Raw genomic sequence first — 21,189 nt, 5'->3', positions numbered from 1 at the left:
CTGGTCAATCCTGGCACTGTCTAAAGTGTATTGCACTTAAAGCTGAAGCATCTCCAGAATGTTTTATACTTTAATGCAATGTTCTTTTTAAACTAAAATAGAATATTGAGGAAATGTGTCTGGTCTTGGTCGACCTCTGAATGTCCTGCTGTTTGAAGTATGCTTAGAGTTTGCTTTATCTGTGTGCACTGTGCACAAGTGTTAAACTAGAATTACTTCCAAGATAAAACTAGACAGGACAGGAGTCATTTTATGCAGCATTCACAGCATAAAAAAACAGGGATGACATTTGTCGGATGGCACGCAAATGCTACGTCAAGAGAGGTGAATGGATGCACGCTGATCCTCAGATTATATGCCACAGATTATTAACCGTTGGATTAGGAGCTCATATTTTGTGTGCTCATGCTCTTGTGTGTATATGTACAGTGGTCCTAAGTAATGTGTGTAAATGATCTTGGCTCTATTTCAGAGCATTTAGCGCACAACAACACTTAATGAGACAGTATTATAGTGCACATGATGTGACCGCTGTATCAACCTGTAAGATTTCGCTTTAATGTTTATACTGCGGTAAATGTATTTGCATGGCCATCAAGTTCCATATAAAAAGAGAATGTACATTGCAGTTAAGTATTTAATTCACCGGATCATCTTGCACACATTATAATGCTATAAACGCAAATGGCACATGGTCATAAGGAAGACGTGCAAACACACACGCACCAGATGTATGACACATGGACGAGTATTTGGGCTTTATGACAAACAGTTTGGTAGATTAAGGTTATAATTAAATTGGATCACTTTAAGGGTTTTCTTTATTTCAAAACTGCTTTGTTTTTTCAGGAATGCACAAAAACAGCTCATCTGCTTGTGAGTGTTCTAGAAGATAAGGTTCATAGGGACTTGAACTTTGACCCCAAACATTCAGAAAGGTTTGCTTAACCTTCTTTGTGTGACTTGGCACTTTTCATAATGGACTTTCATAACTGAGCTTCTCATATAACATCAGTTTTTGTCTAGTTAATGATTTTGCAGGCAGGTTTATGTGGTCTTGTAAATATTTAACTTGTATTGTATGCCTCAATAATTTTATCGTTTTTGTTTTACTGGATGACATTTCCACTGGCCTAATGACGAATCCTGAAAACACTTTTTCTTCATTGCAATTCGAACAATATCCAAGGTGTATGATATGCAAAATTGTGGATAACTGTTATCCCAAAATTATAGTAAGCTACATTTAAAATAGTATGCTTAGACTTATGTGCATTTTGAAAATAAGGACCTCTTTTGAGCTAATATTGTGTATGGAAACCTATTACATAGGCTACTCAATATGGATTTTCTTAACACCAAGTAGGGGTGTCAATTTACACAAAATCCCATTATTGATCCTCATTTAAATGAACGATCAATTAAATAATTAATTGTCAACCTTAATATTGTAAGATGCGTCTACTGCAGTGGCGTTCAGCCACTCAAAACACCAGCTTCTTCAAGCAACTAAAACATTTTTACTCTAAATAATAGGCTAATAGGATTGTATGTGATTTATGATCATTTGATAAAATGACCATCATGAACATGTAAGGAGAAATGTGTGTGTTGGACTAATGTCTTGCGCATCTAATCGCAAGCCTCCATTGCTAATTTCAAAGCGTCATTTTAGAGAAAGAAACAGAGGCTTGAGACACAGATATGCAGACTGATGGAGAGAGAGAGAGATTGATAGATTTGTTAATGGTTAAGCATATGTGGGTTACCTGAGTCTGTGCAGGTTACAACAACAGTGTTCGGCAACAGTACGTTTAACTGCTTCAAAAACCGCAACGTTAGAACATCCATACTAAGAAATGTCAGTTGCAAATTTATATTATTAATATATATATACACTCTAAAAAATGCTGGGTTGTTTCAACCCAATTTTGGGTAAAATACGGACAAACCATTTTTAACCCAACGTTTGGGTTTGTCCATATTTTACCCAAGATTGGGTTGAAACAACCCAGCATTTTTTAGAGTGTAGGCCTAAAAAATTATACATTTTCAATGCGTATCAAAATTTCTGAAACTCTTCCAATATAAATTTTCCACAGAATAGATACACGACAGCAGCTGCGCTTTCTCGCTCTTTCATCTCTCTGACAACGGGTTACACATAAACCCGCCTCCACTCACTCACTCATTTAATTTGCCCCGGATGAATACTGTTGGTGTTACAGAGCTTGAATTTCGCTGTGGGATTGTCCGTTGTGCGCATAATTGTACTTATTCCCGCAGATTTTGTTCTGGTACCTAAAGTGCCACCTTGGGTACATTTTCGCTGCTTATTGTGCCTAAACAGTCAAATATAGACAAAATAATGTCAAAATGCCAGTCTTGGCGAATATTCTCTTAAACACTGTCCGTTATGTTTTTAAATGAGGGTAAACAGTTTACTAAGAAAACGCATGTGTAACAGTATAATGGATCCACTACCAAATTATGAGATGATCTTACAAATGTCTATATGGCAGTTTTTCATGTTGTTGACTAGCAGAGGACATGTGAAGTGGGCGGGGCTTAGATATTTCTGCTTCATGGTTCTGATGTTACCATGGTGATGCTGTCAGTCATATTCTACCAAAACAAACTACAATCTGATGTTTTCCTAAACTGATAAGGTTTGATAGGCTAATGAATTGCCTTTTTCTTTGAACAGACCCGTTTTCATTTCAAATGACTAAAAGTAAGCTTGAGGTTCAGGTTCATGATGCGATTCTCAAACCCAGTCCAGTCTTTTATCCTTTATCGCACTTGGCATGCTGGCCTACTCACGCCTCACACATGAACTCGCCGCGCTGTGCAGCTGTCCACACAAATAAACATTGTTTTATTGCCCTGGCCAGCCGAACAGAGGAACACTTGTTTCTTAAAGAAGAGAGGGGAAGAGAGGGGGCGTGGCTTTCGAGCTGGAGTCAGTCTATCCTGTGAGCTCAGCCAGCACTCGGATTGACTCGACCACCATCACGACTGTGATAAGACATTCAGCATCACCGCTGGGAGAGAAACGTCCATACTGTAGTGTAGACTAGAGCGACAGTGAGGAACCTCTCAGTGTGTGTTTGTGTGTCTGTGTTACCCTAACATTTATGAGTTTTCTTCTACCTGGAATTTTTAACATAAGAAACTCAGGTCAAATTACACATTACAATTCTTGCACAAAGTAAAGTTAGTATAGTTGTTTCAGAGGAAGAGATTTATTTTTGGAATAATATGCAATGATGTCAATTTAGATTTGAGGTTGACCTTAAGAGGATCCAGGTCATATTTGACTTTCTATATAAAGATGGTTTGCAATGTGACATTTTCATGACAATTAAAATGTTTAACCTAGATTTTCATGTAATTTAATTATAAAAATCCAAGTTAAATCCTGATTCCTATCTGGACACAATTATAATAACTAATAATAAATTGAATTAATTACAACAAGCACTACTGTGTGAATACTTGTTACTTGTTCATTCAAAAGCGCTGACTCATCCAGTAATGCAGCGTCATTGAATCATTCTTTTTAAAAAAGTATTAATTTAAATTAATTAAATATATTTAAATAGACTGCAGCAATTAACATTTTGTCAGAACCTAGTAAATTACATGTTATTTTGTTCAGTTTTCTGCATGTAAGAATCGTGATCTCTGTTTTAATTTTAAAAAATCATGATCTCAATTTATCCAGAATCGTGCAGCTTTTGTATAATAATATATATAATAACTACTAATAATACATCTTATATATAATAACTACTAATAAATTGGAATGAAGTCATTATTTAATTGTCTTTGAAAAAGTTCACAGTGCAACAAATCCTAATGGTCTTAAAGGCATAGTATTTGCATTTGCATTTTGCTTAGACAACGTATCAAATGTTATTCATAATATAATAATATAAAAAAAAATATTTTTAAAGATTTTGTTTTATAACAGCCTTTTTGTTTTAGCAAGAACCAAACAAAATGTTATTAGTGCTAAATTTTTTCTTCTTCAAGTGTGCTAAAGGTTGGAGCATTGCTTTGACCTTGTTTGACTCTTTGGGCAGGCAGGGAGAATAAATGGATATTGCTAGATCTTTTTCTACTGGAGCGTATCTGGATAGCGCATAACAGATGGAGAAACTTACTCTCTCTTCACTATTCTCTGTCTTTCTCTCTGTTCTTCGGCTCTAATGAGTTGCCCGTGTGCTGCTGGCTCCTGATGCGGAGAAAAGACAGGATGACAGGATGAAGGGCAAGAGATTGGAAGAGGAGTGAGTACAGGGGGGGTCGAGTGAGAGAGAGATAGACTTCACTCTGCCTGACATATCGCATGAACTCACAGCGTGCAGCGCAATACATTAGACATGCCTGACACATATGCACACACGTCTCCAAACACGTGCACATTAGCGCCGTACCTGATCTACAGCTGGAAAATGTTCTCATGTAACCTATATCATATTGATTAGTGGTGTTTGATTCTATTGAAGCTGTCAGCTCGCATTATTTTTTATTCTTAAAAGCATATATATATATATATATATATATATATATATATAATATATATCAACATTTGCAAATTAGTAGTTTTATTTTTCTCTAAAATGTTTAAAGGGTTAGTTCACCCAAAAAGGAAATCACTCATTTAACTCACCCTCGTGTTGTTCCAAACCTGTAAGACTTTCGTTCATCTTCGGAACACAAATTAAGATATTTTTTTATAAAATCTGAGCCAGTTTTGTTTGATGAACAGATTAAATGTAGGTCTTTATTCACATATAAACATTGATCAGCGAACATAAACACAAGCTCAACTGTACTTGCTTGACATGTGATAACCAACCTCATTGGCTCTCGCATGCCAAGCAAACATGCTTGAGTTTCCATTTAACTAACCCTTTAATTCAATAATGCTGTTCGCAGTGCTTCATGGGAGTTATGTTCGGTTTTCAAATACTTCTGGAACCAGCGGCGTATAAAAAGTGAGCGTGCACTGTTTAACTCTGTAGCCAAGTTGGTTAGCATTATTTAGTAGCCTAGATTATGTATACTGCTACTGTATAATGATAATTTGTCAATGTTAACCAATAGCCAAATAGTGTTGTCTTCTCTATTCCTTCTTTTCCCCTTTCTGTCTCCCACAGTCTCAGTTGCATTATTTCTCCATCCCACCCATACATCTCCAGCCCTTTCCCACAGATTTGCATTTGCACAACCTGTGCTGCCAATGTAATTAAATGGCTTCATTTGTGAGGACTTCCAGTGGGAATGTGAAATTCGGTCCATTTTTGGCATGTCCAGCAGGAGCAGACCAGGCTTTTGAACCTTTGGCATTTATAATATGTAGATCATGAGCCCCCTGTGTGTAGGCAGAACTCGTAGCTAACTGTCAGTCACATGTGAGAGGAAGGTCACAAAGAACTAAACTTTTGAGAATAACTTATCCCACACTGTTTGTAACCTCCCTAGCAACATGATAACAATCCCAGCTCCACTAGCATGGTGGCAGTGAGCTTTGCATGAACAAACTCAATATTAGACTTGCTTAGGCACCAACTACAAATCTTTGAGGGTTGAGAAAACTTCTTGAGCGGTTTAGGAAGATTATTTGCGGGTGCATATGTAAATATTGAGGGTAAATACAGGATTATAGTTGTGTCTGCACAGGCATCTGATCCGAGTGTGTGAGTCAAGAGAGTGTGTGCGAATGCACTTGTGTGTTGACCTGTGAGATGGGCTCACTGGAAAAACATGCCTCTACATGTATTTTACTCCAAAAACGTAACTATTCATACAATTCACTGCAGTTTCCAGCTGAGATGACCACGATAGTGGCTGTAAAACACCTAGTTTTTATTCCTTTTCTTGCACATTGATTACAGATGCAGATATTTAAAGACTTATTTTAATGCACAATACTATGAGGGTTGGGAATCAAAAATATATTCCAATTCTGGAATTGGGTACTTAAGGTCAGGAATCTATACATAATTAATATATAATTAACATTTCAATTCCGCTTATCATTTCCTTTGTGCGCACTTTAATGTGTTAGAATGAGAACTCAATTCGGTACTCGCATGCTGAACAGAAAGCCACCTCTCATATTCTGTGCGAATACTTAGTTCTTTTACATCTTAAATACACCCAAAATGATGTCAAAATATCATCGTGAACAGTCAGTTTTGTCGATAAACATAAACAGCTGAAAAAGAAAACACGTTTATCAATGTTTCATGTATCAGCCTAATAAATATGCTGTTGTCCTAAATGTTAATCAAACAACAAAAGACAAAGTTATACTTTGTCTAAAACTACGCAGTTATATTTATTTCAATTTCTGTACCTGAACAGTACACTGGACCTACCTGAACAACTTAAACACTCTTTACTTTGTTTGTATCTTTGTTTGTTTATATTTATTGGTGCTATTTCTAATGCATTTATTTGTTCTTATTTTATTACTGACTGTTTGCTTGTCTTTAATAGCCTAATGTTTGAAGTTTATATTTGTTAGGCTAGTTGTTTTTGCTGTTGTATTTCCGTTAAAACTATAGGCAAAAGTTCCTCGTATAAGTGTTTAGGCTGCTGATTTTTATTCATGGTATTCAGCTGCAGCAAACGGTTTTGCAAAAAGATAGAATAAATGTTTAATTTCCAAATGTTTAAGGTTTTTTTTACATTATTGGGATCAACTGGGAATCAATAAGAATCTGAAACACAAGTCACGATAAAATATCTTTTGTTAAAACTAACGGTTAAGATAAGGGTAGAGTTTAGTATGTGTTATCACATACCCAAATAATGCAGCCCTACCTTATTTTATTCAGCAGTGTTATTTTAGTAGCATTGATATACGTTATAGTTTTTTTTATTCTTTTTTTTTTTTTTTTTTTTAGTTGAGTAATTGGTAATTTTGAGATGCATCTATATCGTTTTTATTCATTTTTATTTCAGTTAAGTTATTTTGTTTTAAGCTATTTTAGTACTTCAAGTTAAACTAAACAAAAATGAAAAAAAAAAAAAGTAAAATGCTTTAAAAGCCTACTACATTCTTTCTCCTCCCACCATCCCTCTTTTCCCCACGGACGAATTGGGCTGTAATTAAAGGTTTTATTATTTCCCTCTTTTCACTTTAATCTGGTTATTCTCAGCATGATTGTGACACTCATCTGTCAGCTGTAATTATTGTGCCAATAATCTCTCGCTAGGCACTCATCAGGCACGTCAGATGTGGCTTTATCTCCATGTTCTGCTAACCTCGGCGAGATTGCAAGAAACCAGCCGCAACCATTAGGAAATGCATCTTCGAGCAGCGCTGGAATGCACAGCCTCAGACAACCTTTTTCATCCTTCTCACCAGCTGAGACACAATCGGCCTGACGTCCGCAGTGCAGCTCTCCCCCCTTTCACGCGCGCGCTCCTCCAATCCCCCTCGCTCTCGCGCGCTCCCCTTCCTGGGAAAGTCTCCGGGAAAGGTCTTGCATTTGCATAATCGTCTTTAGTGCCATTGTGGGCGGGCTCTCTGCGAGAGCGGCATCCGCCACTGGTCGGCTCGGCCACCTGTCCAGAACAAATCAAGCGACTCTTTGTGCAGCGGCCGGCCTCCTCCCTGCTCGCTCGCACATCCACATGCTAATGAATAAATTGATTAAATATGACTTAGATGGACAAAAGAGAGCCATTAGTCTGTTAATGAGAGCCCAAAGGATTTATTTGTTATTTGCGTGAGCATCACGATGCATTGCAATATATTATCCGTTTTATTTTCGTCATATCAATCGCATCCTTCTACTCTAATACTCTCTAAAAAATGAGGTCATCTTGTATATATGTAGCCACAATTCATTGCCATTATATTTTTTCAAAAAATGCCATTATTTTTTTATGAATTGAAGTCTTAAGCTGAAGAAAAGTCTCTTTCCTTTTGCATTATGTGGTTGCTAGGGTGCTCTGAGCGGTTGCTAGCTGTTTGTGAAATTTTCTGTCTATATATGGCTTAGGTCTACAGGATTTTTTTTTTCTGTCCATTTTTTTCGTCCGTCAGGTGAATATTTGAAGTCTAACTGCTCGGGGGAAACTAATAGCATCTCTCTACTACAAGCTGCACGTTTTTGAGGCTGTTCTTATTTTTTAGCCTGTGTTTATACAGCAGAACTTCATGAATATGAAGCATGGTGAGAGAGAGAGAGAGAGAGAGAGAGTTACAGTCTGGCTCAGGGACAAACATATGTCAGAAGTCTGAAAACAGCCTGACAGCACATCCTTACAGGCCAGTGTTCACTGGAGACTGCATACGCGCTCACACGGAGAAGGTTTAAAGAGCTGACGTGCTTGACAGGTACAGACAGACCTGCAGACAGTACCGTGTGGAGCAGATTACAGTGGGCTGTTTGGTGCTATAACTGAAGGGCCGTTCACAGTTTATACCGACAGTAATTAAACCGCTGGATGTCACCAAGTTGCTGTGCTGTTAGTCCGAATGTATCTGGGATCATGTGAGAATCCTGTGCCTGCGCTCCCATTGAGATACTGCTTATTAATATGTAGATTAATTCTCAAAAATGTGCATCACATAATTTAACTGAATCTACACTACTATTCGAAATGTATTTTTTTAATTAAATGAATACTTTATTCAGTAATGATGCATTAAATGGATCAAAAGTGTTAGTAAAGTAATTTATAATGTTACAAACGACGTCTATTTCAAATAAATGCTGTTCTTTTGAACTTTCTATTCATCAAAGAATCCTGAAAACAAATATATCACAGCACAATTTTTCAATATTGATATTAAATAATAATGTAATAATGTTTAATGCAGCAAATCAGCAGTAGAATGAAAAAATAACTACTCAAAATCAGTTACTATGAGTATCTCTAATCATTCTCTTCGTGTAAAATGTTTTAAAATGTCACTACCACTGTTGTTTGCACCATATGAACTACAGTTCAAAGGTTTGGGGTCAGAAAATTATTTGTTTGAAGAAATTAAGCTTTATTCAGTAATGATGCATTAAATTGATCAAAAGTTACCTTAAAGGCATTTATAATGTTACGTAAAATTATGCTGTTCTTTTTAACTTTCTATTCATAGAATCCTAGAAAAATAAGTATCACAGTTTCCACAAAAATATAGAGCAGCACAACTGTTTTCAACATTGATTATAATAACAAATGTTTCTTGACCACAAAATTAGCATATTTGTATGATTTCTGAAGGATCATTTGACATTGTAGACTGGAGTAATGATGCTGAAAATGTAGCTTTGCATCACAGGAATAAATGACAGCTTCAAATATATTCAAATAGAAAACGTTTCTTTTAAGTCGTAGTAATATTTCGCAATATTACTGTTTTACAGTGTTTTTGATCAAATAAATGCCGCCTTGGTGAACATAAGAGATTTGGCCCTAATTACTTCTCAGGGGAAGAGATCTTGTTAAAATTCCCCACAGGTCTGTTTTCACTGTCTTATCGGATAATGAGATATGAGATTTATTTATTTTATTAATGCTCCGCTTTAGGAATAAGAATTGTAGGAATGCTAAGTCATAAAGATACAGTAGCAAAAGCATAGGGTGTGTATTATCCATCCGTAAGTTGGTATTATAAAAACAATGCATTAAAGGGTTAGTTCACCCAAAAATGAAAATTATACTATAATTTACTCGCCCTCAAGCCATCCTATATATTACTTTCTTCTTTTAGCCTAACAAAATCGGAGTTATATTAAAAAATAACTCGGCTCTTCCAAGCTTTATAATGGGAGTTAATGGTACCCTAGACTTTGAAGCCCAAAAAAGTGCATCCATCCATCATAAAAGTAATCCATACGGCTCCAGGGGGTTAATACAGGCCTTTTTTGGCCTTCAAAATCTAGGATACCATTCACTCCCATTATGAAGCTTGGAAGAGCCAGGACATTTTTTTTTAAATATAACTCCAATTGTGTTTTGGCTGAAAGAAGAAATCATATAAACTTCGGATGGCTTGAGAGTGAGTAAATTATGGGATAATTTTCATTTTTGGGTGAACTAACCATTTAAATCCCGTTTACGTCAGTGGATTTCTCTGTCACAGGTAGACGCATCTCTATCACCGTCAAGCGTGACACGGCTTACATCAGCATCAGTAGTTTTGCATAATCCTGCATGGCCCGGTCGACTGCAGCTGAACGCCACCGAGAGGCCAGTAAGAAGATGATGTCATGGTTTGGGGTGAAGTGACTCCTGATGGGATCATCAATCACGGTTCAGGGAGGGACTGACAGAGCTAGATGCAAGGAAGGAAAGTGACTAGAGTGATAGAGGGAGATGGATAGACAGACGGACCTCCTGTAGAGTGTGAGAAGACTGTGTGAACAAATACAAGGGAATGGTGCAGTACCGTTTATTGGCATGCCCAGCTGACGTGGTGTGTGTCTGCTTATGTTTGTGTATGTCTGGGCAGCAAAGCTGATAATAGCCTTTTTAAAATAGGCCTTAAAACCCATTAAGCTTCAGCGCAGTGGAGCCAGACGCTCTTCCAGATACAGAGACGTCAAGGAGACTTTAGGAAGAACCCTTTGGAGGTCACAGAGGCTGGTTGTGTATTTCTGCCCTGAGAATCATGTTGCACTAGGGCTGGGCGATAAAACGATAATGAATGATGATTATACTATTCCTAGATGCAATATAACAAGAGTTTGATAAATGTTCCATATAATGTTTATTCACCAAAAGCGTAAGGAAACATCGCTACTCTTTTGAACCGCGCCACACGGACCATTTATCCTCTCGGCTCAAACGGCAACACAGCGCAAGCTTACTAGAGCGTTTACTCGCTGATCGGTCTCGATCACACAACTACTAAACAGCACTGTGAGATCCAGTGAGAAGTGCTTGAATTCAGTGAAGAACACTCATGTCTTGCTGATTTAAAGTTTGAAGCCAGGTGGCAAAACGGGATCCTGTTAGAAGGGTTTTTAATCTACAAATCACCATAATTTACCCTGTATTTACTGTAGTAACACTAACTGGCCGGCCCACATTGTACAGCGGCCCACTGGGAAAACTCTGAATTTTGTTAGATTATTATTGTAGATGTATTAAAGGAATAAAGGGGTATAATTACAGTATTTTTGTTATTAAGCTATAGCATTTGTATTTATACCAAAACTAATTATTCACTATAGCCTACTGTTTTTCATAATAAATACTCAAACTTTCAGTGTTTAGCTGAAGTGTAAATGTGCAGGTTGCCTCTGTTGGAGAAAGATGGGCAAGAAAAGGGCTGTTCCCATAGAGAAGCCGGCCAAGGTGGAGGGGGTTGAGGGGGTCAGACTCGGGGTGCGTGTTGTTTTGTTTTTCTGTTTTCTGTGCCAGGACGGGTTTGGAGCAGGTCATTCCAAGGCCAGATGTCTCTATCAGGTTCTTTCACGTGCTTTCCCCACCGTTGCCGTTTAGAGACTCTCTCCTTCCATGGGAATTTTCATCACGTAGTGCAACACAACACGTGTTTTCACCCCACCCGCTCTGTCCTACTGTATTAATCAGGATGACAAAGCGTAAAACGGCCACGATCGATTCTCACACTCCTTTGTGAGCGGCGCTGGCACACTTTAATAGTGTTTTAATGCACCATGTCTCCATTAAAACGCTGATAATGTGGCAGCGCCAGCCCCAAGGACAGATCGCTTCCAACAGGCTGGGTGTGATATTTATTCGTGCGGGAGTTCGCTGGAGGCTTCGGTTTAATGTGTGTGGTCTCCTGGACGTTTGCATTTCGTGTTCATTTTGATCCCTTTAGAGTTTGTGTGGAGGGACTCGACTTCTCTGCCAAATCCTAGCGCAATTTCAGTTTCTACCAGAAAACCATTGCTGTTTTAGTGTGCATCACTTTTTGGACTCCACCAGGTCCGTATCTCTCAGAGGGGTCATTAAATCGTGGGCCAACAGGCCAGAGGTCACGGGGTGAAACGGGGACCAGAGGTTTGGTCAGTGTTGCACTGTCTCGAGAGACGGGAGGGTGAAAGCTATATAGGCGAGATGAATTAGGTTTCACCACCCCCTGGTGTCTGTGTATTTCTTGCCCCTTTGCAGCTTTTGCACTTGTTATTTGTAGACATAGTTTGCTGTGGGCAGCATTTTAGTATTATTAATTATAGCAGTAGATTTTTCGAAAAGTATTACATTTCAGTGACCGAGCCATATCATTACTTGAGGATGCACTGTAAAAATGTTTTTACATTGCTTTAACTCATCAAAAGTTATACAAGATTCAACACATTTTTTAAATTTTAAAGTCAGTTTAATGTTATTTAAGTTGAAAAGACTTAAACATCCAAGTTGATTGTATTTAAAAATTTAAGGCAACAACTTTTCTTTTTTTTACATTGTGGAATCTTTTTGACTTGGGCCAGTTAGAAACAAGCCTAGCAACTGCACAATACGCTAACAACCAATCAAAACACTTTTTCAACTGCATAGCAACACCCTGGCAACAAGCCACAACATCATGGTGGTGATTTTTGCATAAGCTTACACCACTTACAAGTCATTTATTTATATAGCACTTTCTACAAAACAGATTGTTTCAAAGCAGATTCACATTAATTAACAGGAAAATAATGGTGTTAATGTTGTAAAATTCATCAATGATCAACTTTGATTTCAGCTCCATTTAGCTCTGTTGTTTTAATTCTGCTTCAAAAAGAAAATATTTACATTTTAAATGTTAAAATCAAAAACGGTTATTTTAAGTAACAAATTATATGATATCCTCTCTAGACTTTCTCTTTTTTCACCTTTATCCTAGTTCTCATTGACGAGACCCCTGACCACACTAATGACCCGTATGTCTGTATCTCTGTTGTCATCAACACGAGAGCAACGGGGAAAGCAGGAGAAAACAGCTCACCATGTCTATCATTTCATGAGGAACATGAGAGGAACATGCAGCATATGGCAAGCACAAAGCCCCGGGGTACAAATTACCATCTTACCCTAAGCATTTTCCTTTCAGCAGCAATATAAAGCGTATGTAGTGCATGAGAGGATAGTTTGGGATGTTAGGACACCATCCCATTAGGAGTGCTTTGAAGTGAATCAGCACACAGGGGAATTGTCTTGTTCGAGATTCAAAGCCTTGACATATTCAGACCTCTTACGTTTAATGCCTCTCTCTCTCTGACATCTGACATCAGTGTAAAAATAGACTAAAAAAAAAGATGAACAAAAAATCACTTATTTAATGCAGAGTTGAATCTGCTCAGAGAATGATTAACCTTGTTTTAGCTTTTTGCTACCCTTCAAAAGTTGTTGTTTTTTAAAGAAATTTATACTTTTTTATTCAGCAAGGAATAAGGAATAATTGATCAAAAGTGACAGTAAAAACATTTATAATGTTACAAAGTATTCTATTTCAAATAATGCTTTCTAATTGTCAAAAAATTCTGGGCAAAAATATCAGGCAGCACAACTGTTTTCAACATTGATGGTAATAATAATATAGAAATGTTTCTTGAGCAGACATCAAATCAGCATATAATGATTTCTGAAGGATCATGTGACACTGAAGAATGGAGTAATGCTGAAAATTCAGAGCTTCACGTTATGGTCATATCACCCAACATTACACAGATGTACTTTTACACTGTAGAGTCATTCAATGTCTCACCTGGAGGCTTCCCAGTTTTTTTTTTTTTTTTCAAAGCAATTAAATGGTTTCATTTTCAGGGAAATGAATCCTGTTTGAGAGGTCGATAAACTGTGGATGTTGTAATTCATGGGCTGATGCTGTGCTTCAGTGACTTGATTGTTTCATAGCCAAAAAAAAAACTTTTCTATATATCAGACAGTCACAGTGAGTCAAATTATTAAACATGGATTTTCTTGCTTCACCATTTTGTTGTTTTGCTCTGTCTCAGTCACTCTCTGCGGTTTTATTTGAGGTCTGTTGAGGTGATGTGTTGTGCAATAGAGACTACTGATGTAAACAGTTTTCACTGTTGCCTTCTGAGGTTTAAAACCTCAGTATATCAAATGCTTCTATTCTGAACCAAAATCGCTGTGGCTTGTTTTAATTAATTTTCTTTTTTTAATGTCTTTTCACTGTTATATATGTCAAAAATATCTAGGTGATATTTCACCCCAAAAGTGAAAAATGAAGAAGTTTTAAGTCTATTTTAGGTCTATTTTGCCTATACAGTTCATAATACAATTTGAATAATATATACAAAAGAACTTACACATAATGTTATTATTTATTTTACTTCCTTTTAATTATGCTGATTTAAAAATATTGTATTGCTAAATATATTGCATTCCATATGAAATATTTAAATACTAAAGTAGCTTATTTAAATTTGATGATATTTAAAAACTTAATTTTATGCTGATTTAAATGAAAAAATCATTATAATTGTATTGCTAAATAGTACTGTATTCTAGTAATTAGAATCTAATGAGAAACATCAATACCGATTACAAAAAATCTCAAAAGTAAATGTTACATTACAGAATTTGGGGGGGTAAGTTGTTCTTAATTGTCATGAAAATAATCGTTTCTTTATGCATAATTTCTTTTGATTTTGTGGTGGAATGTTTTAGTTGTTTGCTGTGTTCCGTCTTTGCATGACATCACCAGACTCTTGTTCAGGTATAAAGGCCATGGAGATTTTGGAATCTAGAATTCAGAATTCCAGTTGCATGAAAAGCGTTATATTGTCCAAACTTTGCTTTATACAGTCCCAGAAGTCTGTCCAGTCGTTTAGAGTCAGTCAAACTTTACACAGCACATAAATCATTCTCTTTCACAGCCTTTAGCCGGGTGCCAAGCTGTGGCCCATCCCGCCCACTGGGCAGTGCCACGCCAGAGCCAGCTGAAAGCCCGTTCACCCCTCAGTCCCGAACCGTGGAGAATTGAATGAACTCCCACTTCACTTAAAGATCGCAGGGACAGACCTGGATGATGCCAGAAAAGCTCACAGGGTGAAGCAGCCCTTCGGGTGCTTTATCAGAGCTCAAAGGCAGTTCAGTGCCCACTCAATGCCCCTATTGTGCCCCTGTGAGAGGACAGGCCAGGTCGGCCGGTTCTGGAAACTGACCTTACAATAGAGGGACGCACAAAGAAAAGCCTGTGCAGACTGAAGCCTGAAAACATTGGGCCAACGTTTGCTGCACAAACACACACCCAACACCACAGACCTCCGGTAGAATGTGCCATCCCTGCCCACAGGTCTCGTGTGATTATTTAGTCCTTTGTGATTTTCATTCTTTTTTTAAGTTTCCATTTCCTTTCTTTGTGATGTCATGCTTTTATTATGACTCATTTCTTTTCCCTGCATGGGTGTTTTTTTTTTTTTTTAAACACACTTTGTCTTCTTCGTTTTAACAGTCATACTTTTTTGGATTCTCATGTTTCTCTTTATTTTATAATAATTTATATACCGTTATAGTTTTATTCATATTTTTTTTGTATATTCTTTTTAGATTTGATTCAGTTTTAATAAAAAAATTAAAAAAGGTTTAGTAAATTGTTTTCCATTTTAACTATTATATTAAATATTACTGTTTAGGTTTAATTTATTTTTTATTCAGTTATTTATTTTTAGTTCAGTTTTACTTTTAGTTCACATTATTTCAAGTTAGCAATTTGAACTTTTAACTTATTTCAGTTAGTTCAGTTTCCAATATATTTTTTATATTATATTAATATAATATTTATATTTTCTTTTGTTTCAGCATCATTTCAGTTAATGAACATGTTATATAATTTTAGTTAATATAATAACCCTGTGGCTGATGCAATGTTATCCATCACTTTTATACCAGATTAAGTTAAATTTATTAGAAAGTGATAAAGATGGAGAAAGAGTTTCAGTGACAAACATTCAATGAGTCTTCAGTGCAAGAGAAACTGCTTAACAAAATCATTTAAATGTGATCTTTGCATTGTTTCTGTATGTTTGTGTAGTGATGGCCTTGTGTGCATTATTAAAAATTACTTGAAGGACCCATTTCCACTTTTCCCCACTTTCTCTTGTAGTTTAATCATTTCCCCGCGGAAATATCTGACTTTCCGTGTTTTCACTGCTATCGGTAGAGGCGCTGTTAAGCACATTTTGAAAGAGTGCAGAAACAATAATCATATGCATACAGTCATGGTCAGAATTAATGGCACCCCTGGTAAATATGATCAAAACTGGCTGTAAAAAAATAAATCTGCATTGTTTATCCTTTTGATCTTTCATTAAAAAAATTGACCAAAATCTAACCTTTCATTGAAGAAAAAGAATTAAAATGGGGGGAAATCACATTATAAAATAAATGTTTTTCTCCAATTCTGACCATGACTGTATATAAAAATCAACAACATTAAACCGCATATACGTAAATCAAAACTGCCTAATGTTACTGAATGAAATGTTGACTCAGGATGAGCTTCAGGACTGTGCAAGCATTAGGGGTGTTGACAGACTCGATTTACTCCATCTATGTTTTGATCATTGTTCTGAATCCCATCCAAATGTAGTCTTTGACAAAAACAAGATTTCTCAGATTTTTGCTAAAAAAAATTGCTTTTTTGATGAAACTTAACCACATTCAAGTGTTGATTAAAAAAAAGAATGTATGAAGCTAGAATAAAATGGCTGTTTCTGTTTAAAAGCAGAGGGCCTGTTCTTTCTTTTGATATATTGCATGTTCAGATATTCATACAACAAAATATTCTAGGAGCCATGACAATTTTGTGAAAATGTTTTTAAAAAACTGGCGGTGGCTTGCAAATTTTTTTTTTTTTTTAAAGCTGACGGGGAAAGAGTTAATGTTCTAGTTTCACTGGTTAATTAAGCAATTTATGTCAAAAACATGAGGGCAGGAAGGAGACGTTTATCTCTCGTTCTTTCTTACTTTTTCGTTCTCTCACTTTGTTTGGTCTGTTGCGGATATCCTGCCGTCGGGCCGACCGCTCAACCTCTGCCTGCAAACAGGAAGTGACTGTGTGTGCAGTGGTGGGAGCTTCCTGTTACGACTGGCCTGTTTGCTGCCACACCTATGGCCAATAAAGGTCTTTTTGACACAGTGGCCGTATTCATTAGTGTTCACTTACAAAAACGTCAGTGTTAGAATTGCTCATACTTAGGCATTTGAACGAGCTGCAAGCATTAGGTGTGGTTAGTTGAGGTGTGTGATCAAACGTTCGGTTTTTAACTTGTCAATGTGAAAGTCTGATTTAAGTAGTCTACTGTTTGCTGATTCATTTACTTACACTACTGGTCAAAAGTGTGGGGTCATTTTTTTTTTTTTTTTTTTTTTTTAAAGAAGTTAATGCTTTAATTTAGGAAAAAGCTGTGTTGGGTTTGAGTCCACCTTATTCGAGTCTGAGTTGAGTCCGAGTCCAGAAAGGGCAGAGTCCGAGTCCAACTATATTACTGTATGTCATTAAAGACAGGGTAGGTGATTTGTTTTAGAAACCGTTTTGTTATGCTGGTTGAAAGTCTCTTCACATCCTGATAGTATTCACTAAGTTAAGTGTTCTAAATGTATTTATATGTACTGTATACTGTTTATCTCGTCTGTGGAAGGCGTTTAATTCAAGATTTGATTGACTTGTTTTAACCATGTTTTTTGGTTTCCACACCTTCTCATAAATATTATCCTGCTGAGCAAACTGGAAGTCACCATGTAACGGAAGTTATGACTTGACTTCTGTATTGTGACATACTGTATTTCTGAGTTAAACAGCTTTTTAAATGTGAAAAACTACAGAGCGGGACTTGACTGTATCCATCGATATAAATTCAACCGGTAACCAGGTTACTTTGGTGAATGGGAACAGCGTATTGGGATCTGAAAAGGCAGATCCGTTTTCTCTGCGTATGGGTTTTGTGTGGGTTTTATATGGCAGGTGGTTGGCTAATAGGCCTTGGTCAGGGTAGTTGCCATATTGAATTTTACATGGATGAAGATGAGGCTTTGACAGACCTAGAGTCCTTAAAATAGCATGCAGTGTGTATAAAGGTCAAAGATCAAAATAACTGTTTTGTAAAGATGTTTTGTCAGCTGAGCCATTTTTTATGTATTTGTTACATTATTGGCAGTTTATTGTATGGATCTATGTTTCCAAATGGATGAATATTTTGGTAGTGCTCTGCCCTAAGCCACACCTGCATTAACCATATTTCCATAAGTAAATTTACCATAGTAAAACGCTATAGCAATAAATCAGTATGTAAATATACGAAATAAAAGAAAAAGGAATAAATCTTATTTTTCACAGTGTGGACACCTTTTACTAACCCCGCCACAAAGTAAATAAATGAAAAACTGTTGTTGTTTTTTGTCATTTTAATGTAAACAACTGCTTACAAGAGGTTAGAAACATTATCTCTCCCCCCCCCCCCCCCCCCCTCACGTAAGACTTAACTGACTGCATTTACGTCAATACGCACCAATACAAACATGTTTGAGATATTGTGTGCGCTTCACCTTTTAGAAACCTATTAGGACGTGAAAGGAGCACGCACTTCGGGTATATGTGCCTTCTCAGACATTCGTGCAAGTACCGAATTCAGTTCTCTTTCGCATCTTATTGTGCTTGAACAATTTAAAATCGCTTGAACGTTTAAACTGGCTAGACTTAAAAACACATGCAAATTATAGATTATCATGATGCAGTACTATTAACACAATGAAAATAAAGCTCATATCTCAATGACAGCCTGACATTGTCTGACACTCGACCATCGGCTTGGTGTGTCAGGGTCTTTACTAAAAATAAGCAATTGGTATATTAGGTTTTTGGAAATGTCAACTTCAGGCTTGACTTAGTGAGTTTGGGCCGTGTCTTGTTTTTGCCTAGACGGGGTGTGTTGGAGAAGCCAATTTTATATATATATAAATATATATAAAAAAAAAAAAATCATTTGGTGGCTCTAGAGTCCCAGAAATTACATGCTTTAGCTTTAACATTTGCATGTTTCTGAAACTTGCATTTTCATGTCAAGTCAGATAAAAACAGGCAGGGTCATCAATGCAATTTTCCCATGTTCTGTTGTGACCGAATACAGCACAGCTTTGAGTTAGCTGGGCACACCTTATCAGAGCATGGATTCAAAGCAGTGGTCCACCTTATTTGGACGGCACAGAGCGATTGTTCCGGTTGCCATGACAACCACTCCACCTTCTGTTTATGGAGATGAAGTGGTGTGTTTGCCTGTAATTTCCTGAGCTCGACAGCGGAAGTCTTGAATTGACTTCTATGGCTAATACATGACACACACCTGTAGACTCCCATTCATTTGGAAGCTGAATCTGAACACCTCTCTCCTGGATCTACAGGGAGCAGTGTGTGGCCTCGTGTCTTAACGGATGCTTTCTTACCAACAAACACTGAAGTGGACATAATGCAGTAACAGCAACCAGAACAGTTTGCTGAAAATCATTCATGCTTACATCCTTAACTGTGCCATTAGCAAGTGTTCTTGTCAGGTTTCAGAGATTCAGGCCTTATTTGACAGGACGTTTCTGAATCTCTCTCTTGTTTTGTCCGATTTGCCTGATTGAATGTTTAGACTGTGTCATTTCATTTTTCTTCATGTTTACATTAGTGGCTCCTGTTTCTTTCATGTGAAATTCTTATGGCTTTGCTTGGACTGTTTACTGCTGGCAGACCACTCAGTTCTGAAGAAACAGCAGGACTTCGTGTTGTCGATATTGTGTCAGTCTTTCTGGTGCCGCACTTACCAGTCATTGTCCAGTACCCTTTTTCCTCTTTCTTTATTTTGTGGTGAATGCGTGTGTGTTTCTCAGTAAAAAATACATATTATTTGAAATTTGGAGTATTTGCATATGAAAACAGATGTTTATGTTCTTATGCATTTCTATTCTTATGAGTTTTAAAATGGTGTTTTTATTTATTTAAAAATATTTAAACATTGCCATATTTATGTATTTTCTATATGCTAAATGGTTTTATTTTTAATGTATTTGTTTTAAAACAAATGTAGTTTTTTCCCAGTTTTTTTAGATATTCAATAGGCCTATACATTACCATATATATCTATTTACTAAAAGGTTTATTGCTTTATTTATTTAATGTGTATTGAATACAATTTTTTTGGCTTTCTAGAGTTTTTTTAAATTACTAAATGAAGACAAGGCAGAAATAATATTTGATAATTGATAATTATTTTTATTTATACACAAATGTAAACGGCAGCATTTATAAATGGTAATGACCAATGTTTACTTGCATATTGTTTTTACAAAAATCAATGAAGAATGTGGTCATTTTTGAATGAGTCATTGAATCAGTTTGTAATTGATTTGAATTAAATATTTTTAAGTTGTTCACAAATTAATTAAATTCATGTTTTATTTTTCGAAAGATTGCAAAACTAGTATAAAGTCATAGTCAAATAAAGCCAAAGAAAGATTGGCTTTATTGGCAAATAAAGTCGAATAAAGACTTTTACTGTTGCTCAAGTGTATTTTTCCAGCAAAATGTAGAGTATATTGTTAATATTTAACATACAGTATCGGCCAACCTTGTACACACTAAGACTTTTTTTGTTTTAAGTTTTCTTTTCTCTTTGACCTTTTTATTCCGTCTTGTTTTCTTTGTAAGCGTGTATGTGTGTGCGTGTCCAGCGTTGAAAAACATGTCCAGTGATTATTCTAATATGCAGAGGGAGTCATGCAGAGGAAGGAAAATAAAAGGCGTCAGCCCAGCTGATCTGTAATGTCCTGTTGAGGGGCTGAAAGAGGCCAGTCTGTGCCACACCGCCGCCCTCAGCCGAAGAGAAGAGCCCCTTTCTCCAGCCTCATTCCCTGCTGCTTACACAAACACATGCCATGCTCTCATCCGCTCGCACTGTAGATGCTGTGTTCACAGCGAGCGGCTTTGAGCGCCGTTGTTTGCTATCTGGGAATCGGGCAGGTGGGGATTGGGCCGCTATGAAAGCCAGCGGCTAATCAGCCTCAAATAGAGGTGCATCTCTCCTCCTCCATTTACAATATGGCGGAAGAGGGCCGGGGCTCTATAGTGAAAATATTAGGAAGTAGGGCCGCCTTGTTCGTTTCACCATATGTCAGGTGGCGTTTGTGCAGTTAGGGATGGAACTGTAATTTCGAGCCTAGGCCTTTGACGTTCCCAAAGGAGCCCGTACGCACTCCCCC

The 21,189-nt window shown here is 36.9% G+C and overlaps 1 protein-coding gene across 2 annotated transcripts in view; it reads left to right on the top strand.

Moving 5' to 3' along the window:
- Positions 1-21,189, top strand: part of fchsd2 (FCH and double SH3 domains 2) — a 100,776-nt gene that overhangs the window by 31,927 nt on the left and 47,660 nt on the right. The window lies entirely within an intron of this gene.

The sequence above is a fragment of the Phoxinus phoxinus genome (genome assembly GCF_949152265.1).
Source record: "Phoxinus phoxinus genome assembly, chromosome: 8".
Classification (NCBI taxonomy): domain Eukaryota; kingdom Metazoa; phylum Chordata; class Actinopteri; order Cypriniformes; family Leuciscidae; genus Phoxinus; species Phoxinus phoxinus.
The sequence above is the reverse complement of the archived record's forward strand: the minus strand, read 5'-3'. Positions and strand labels throughout refer to the sequence as shown.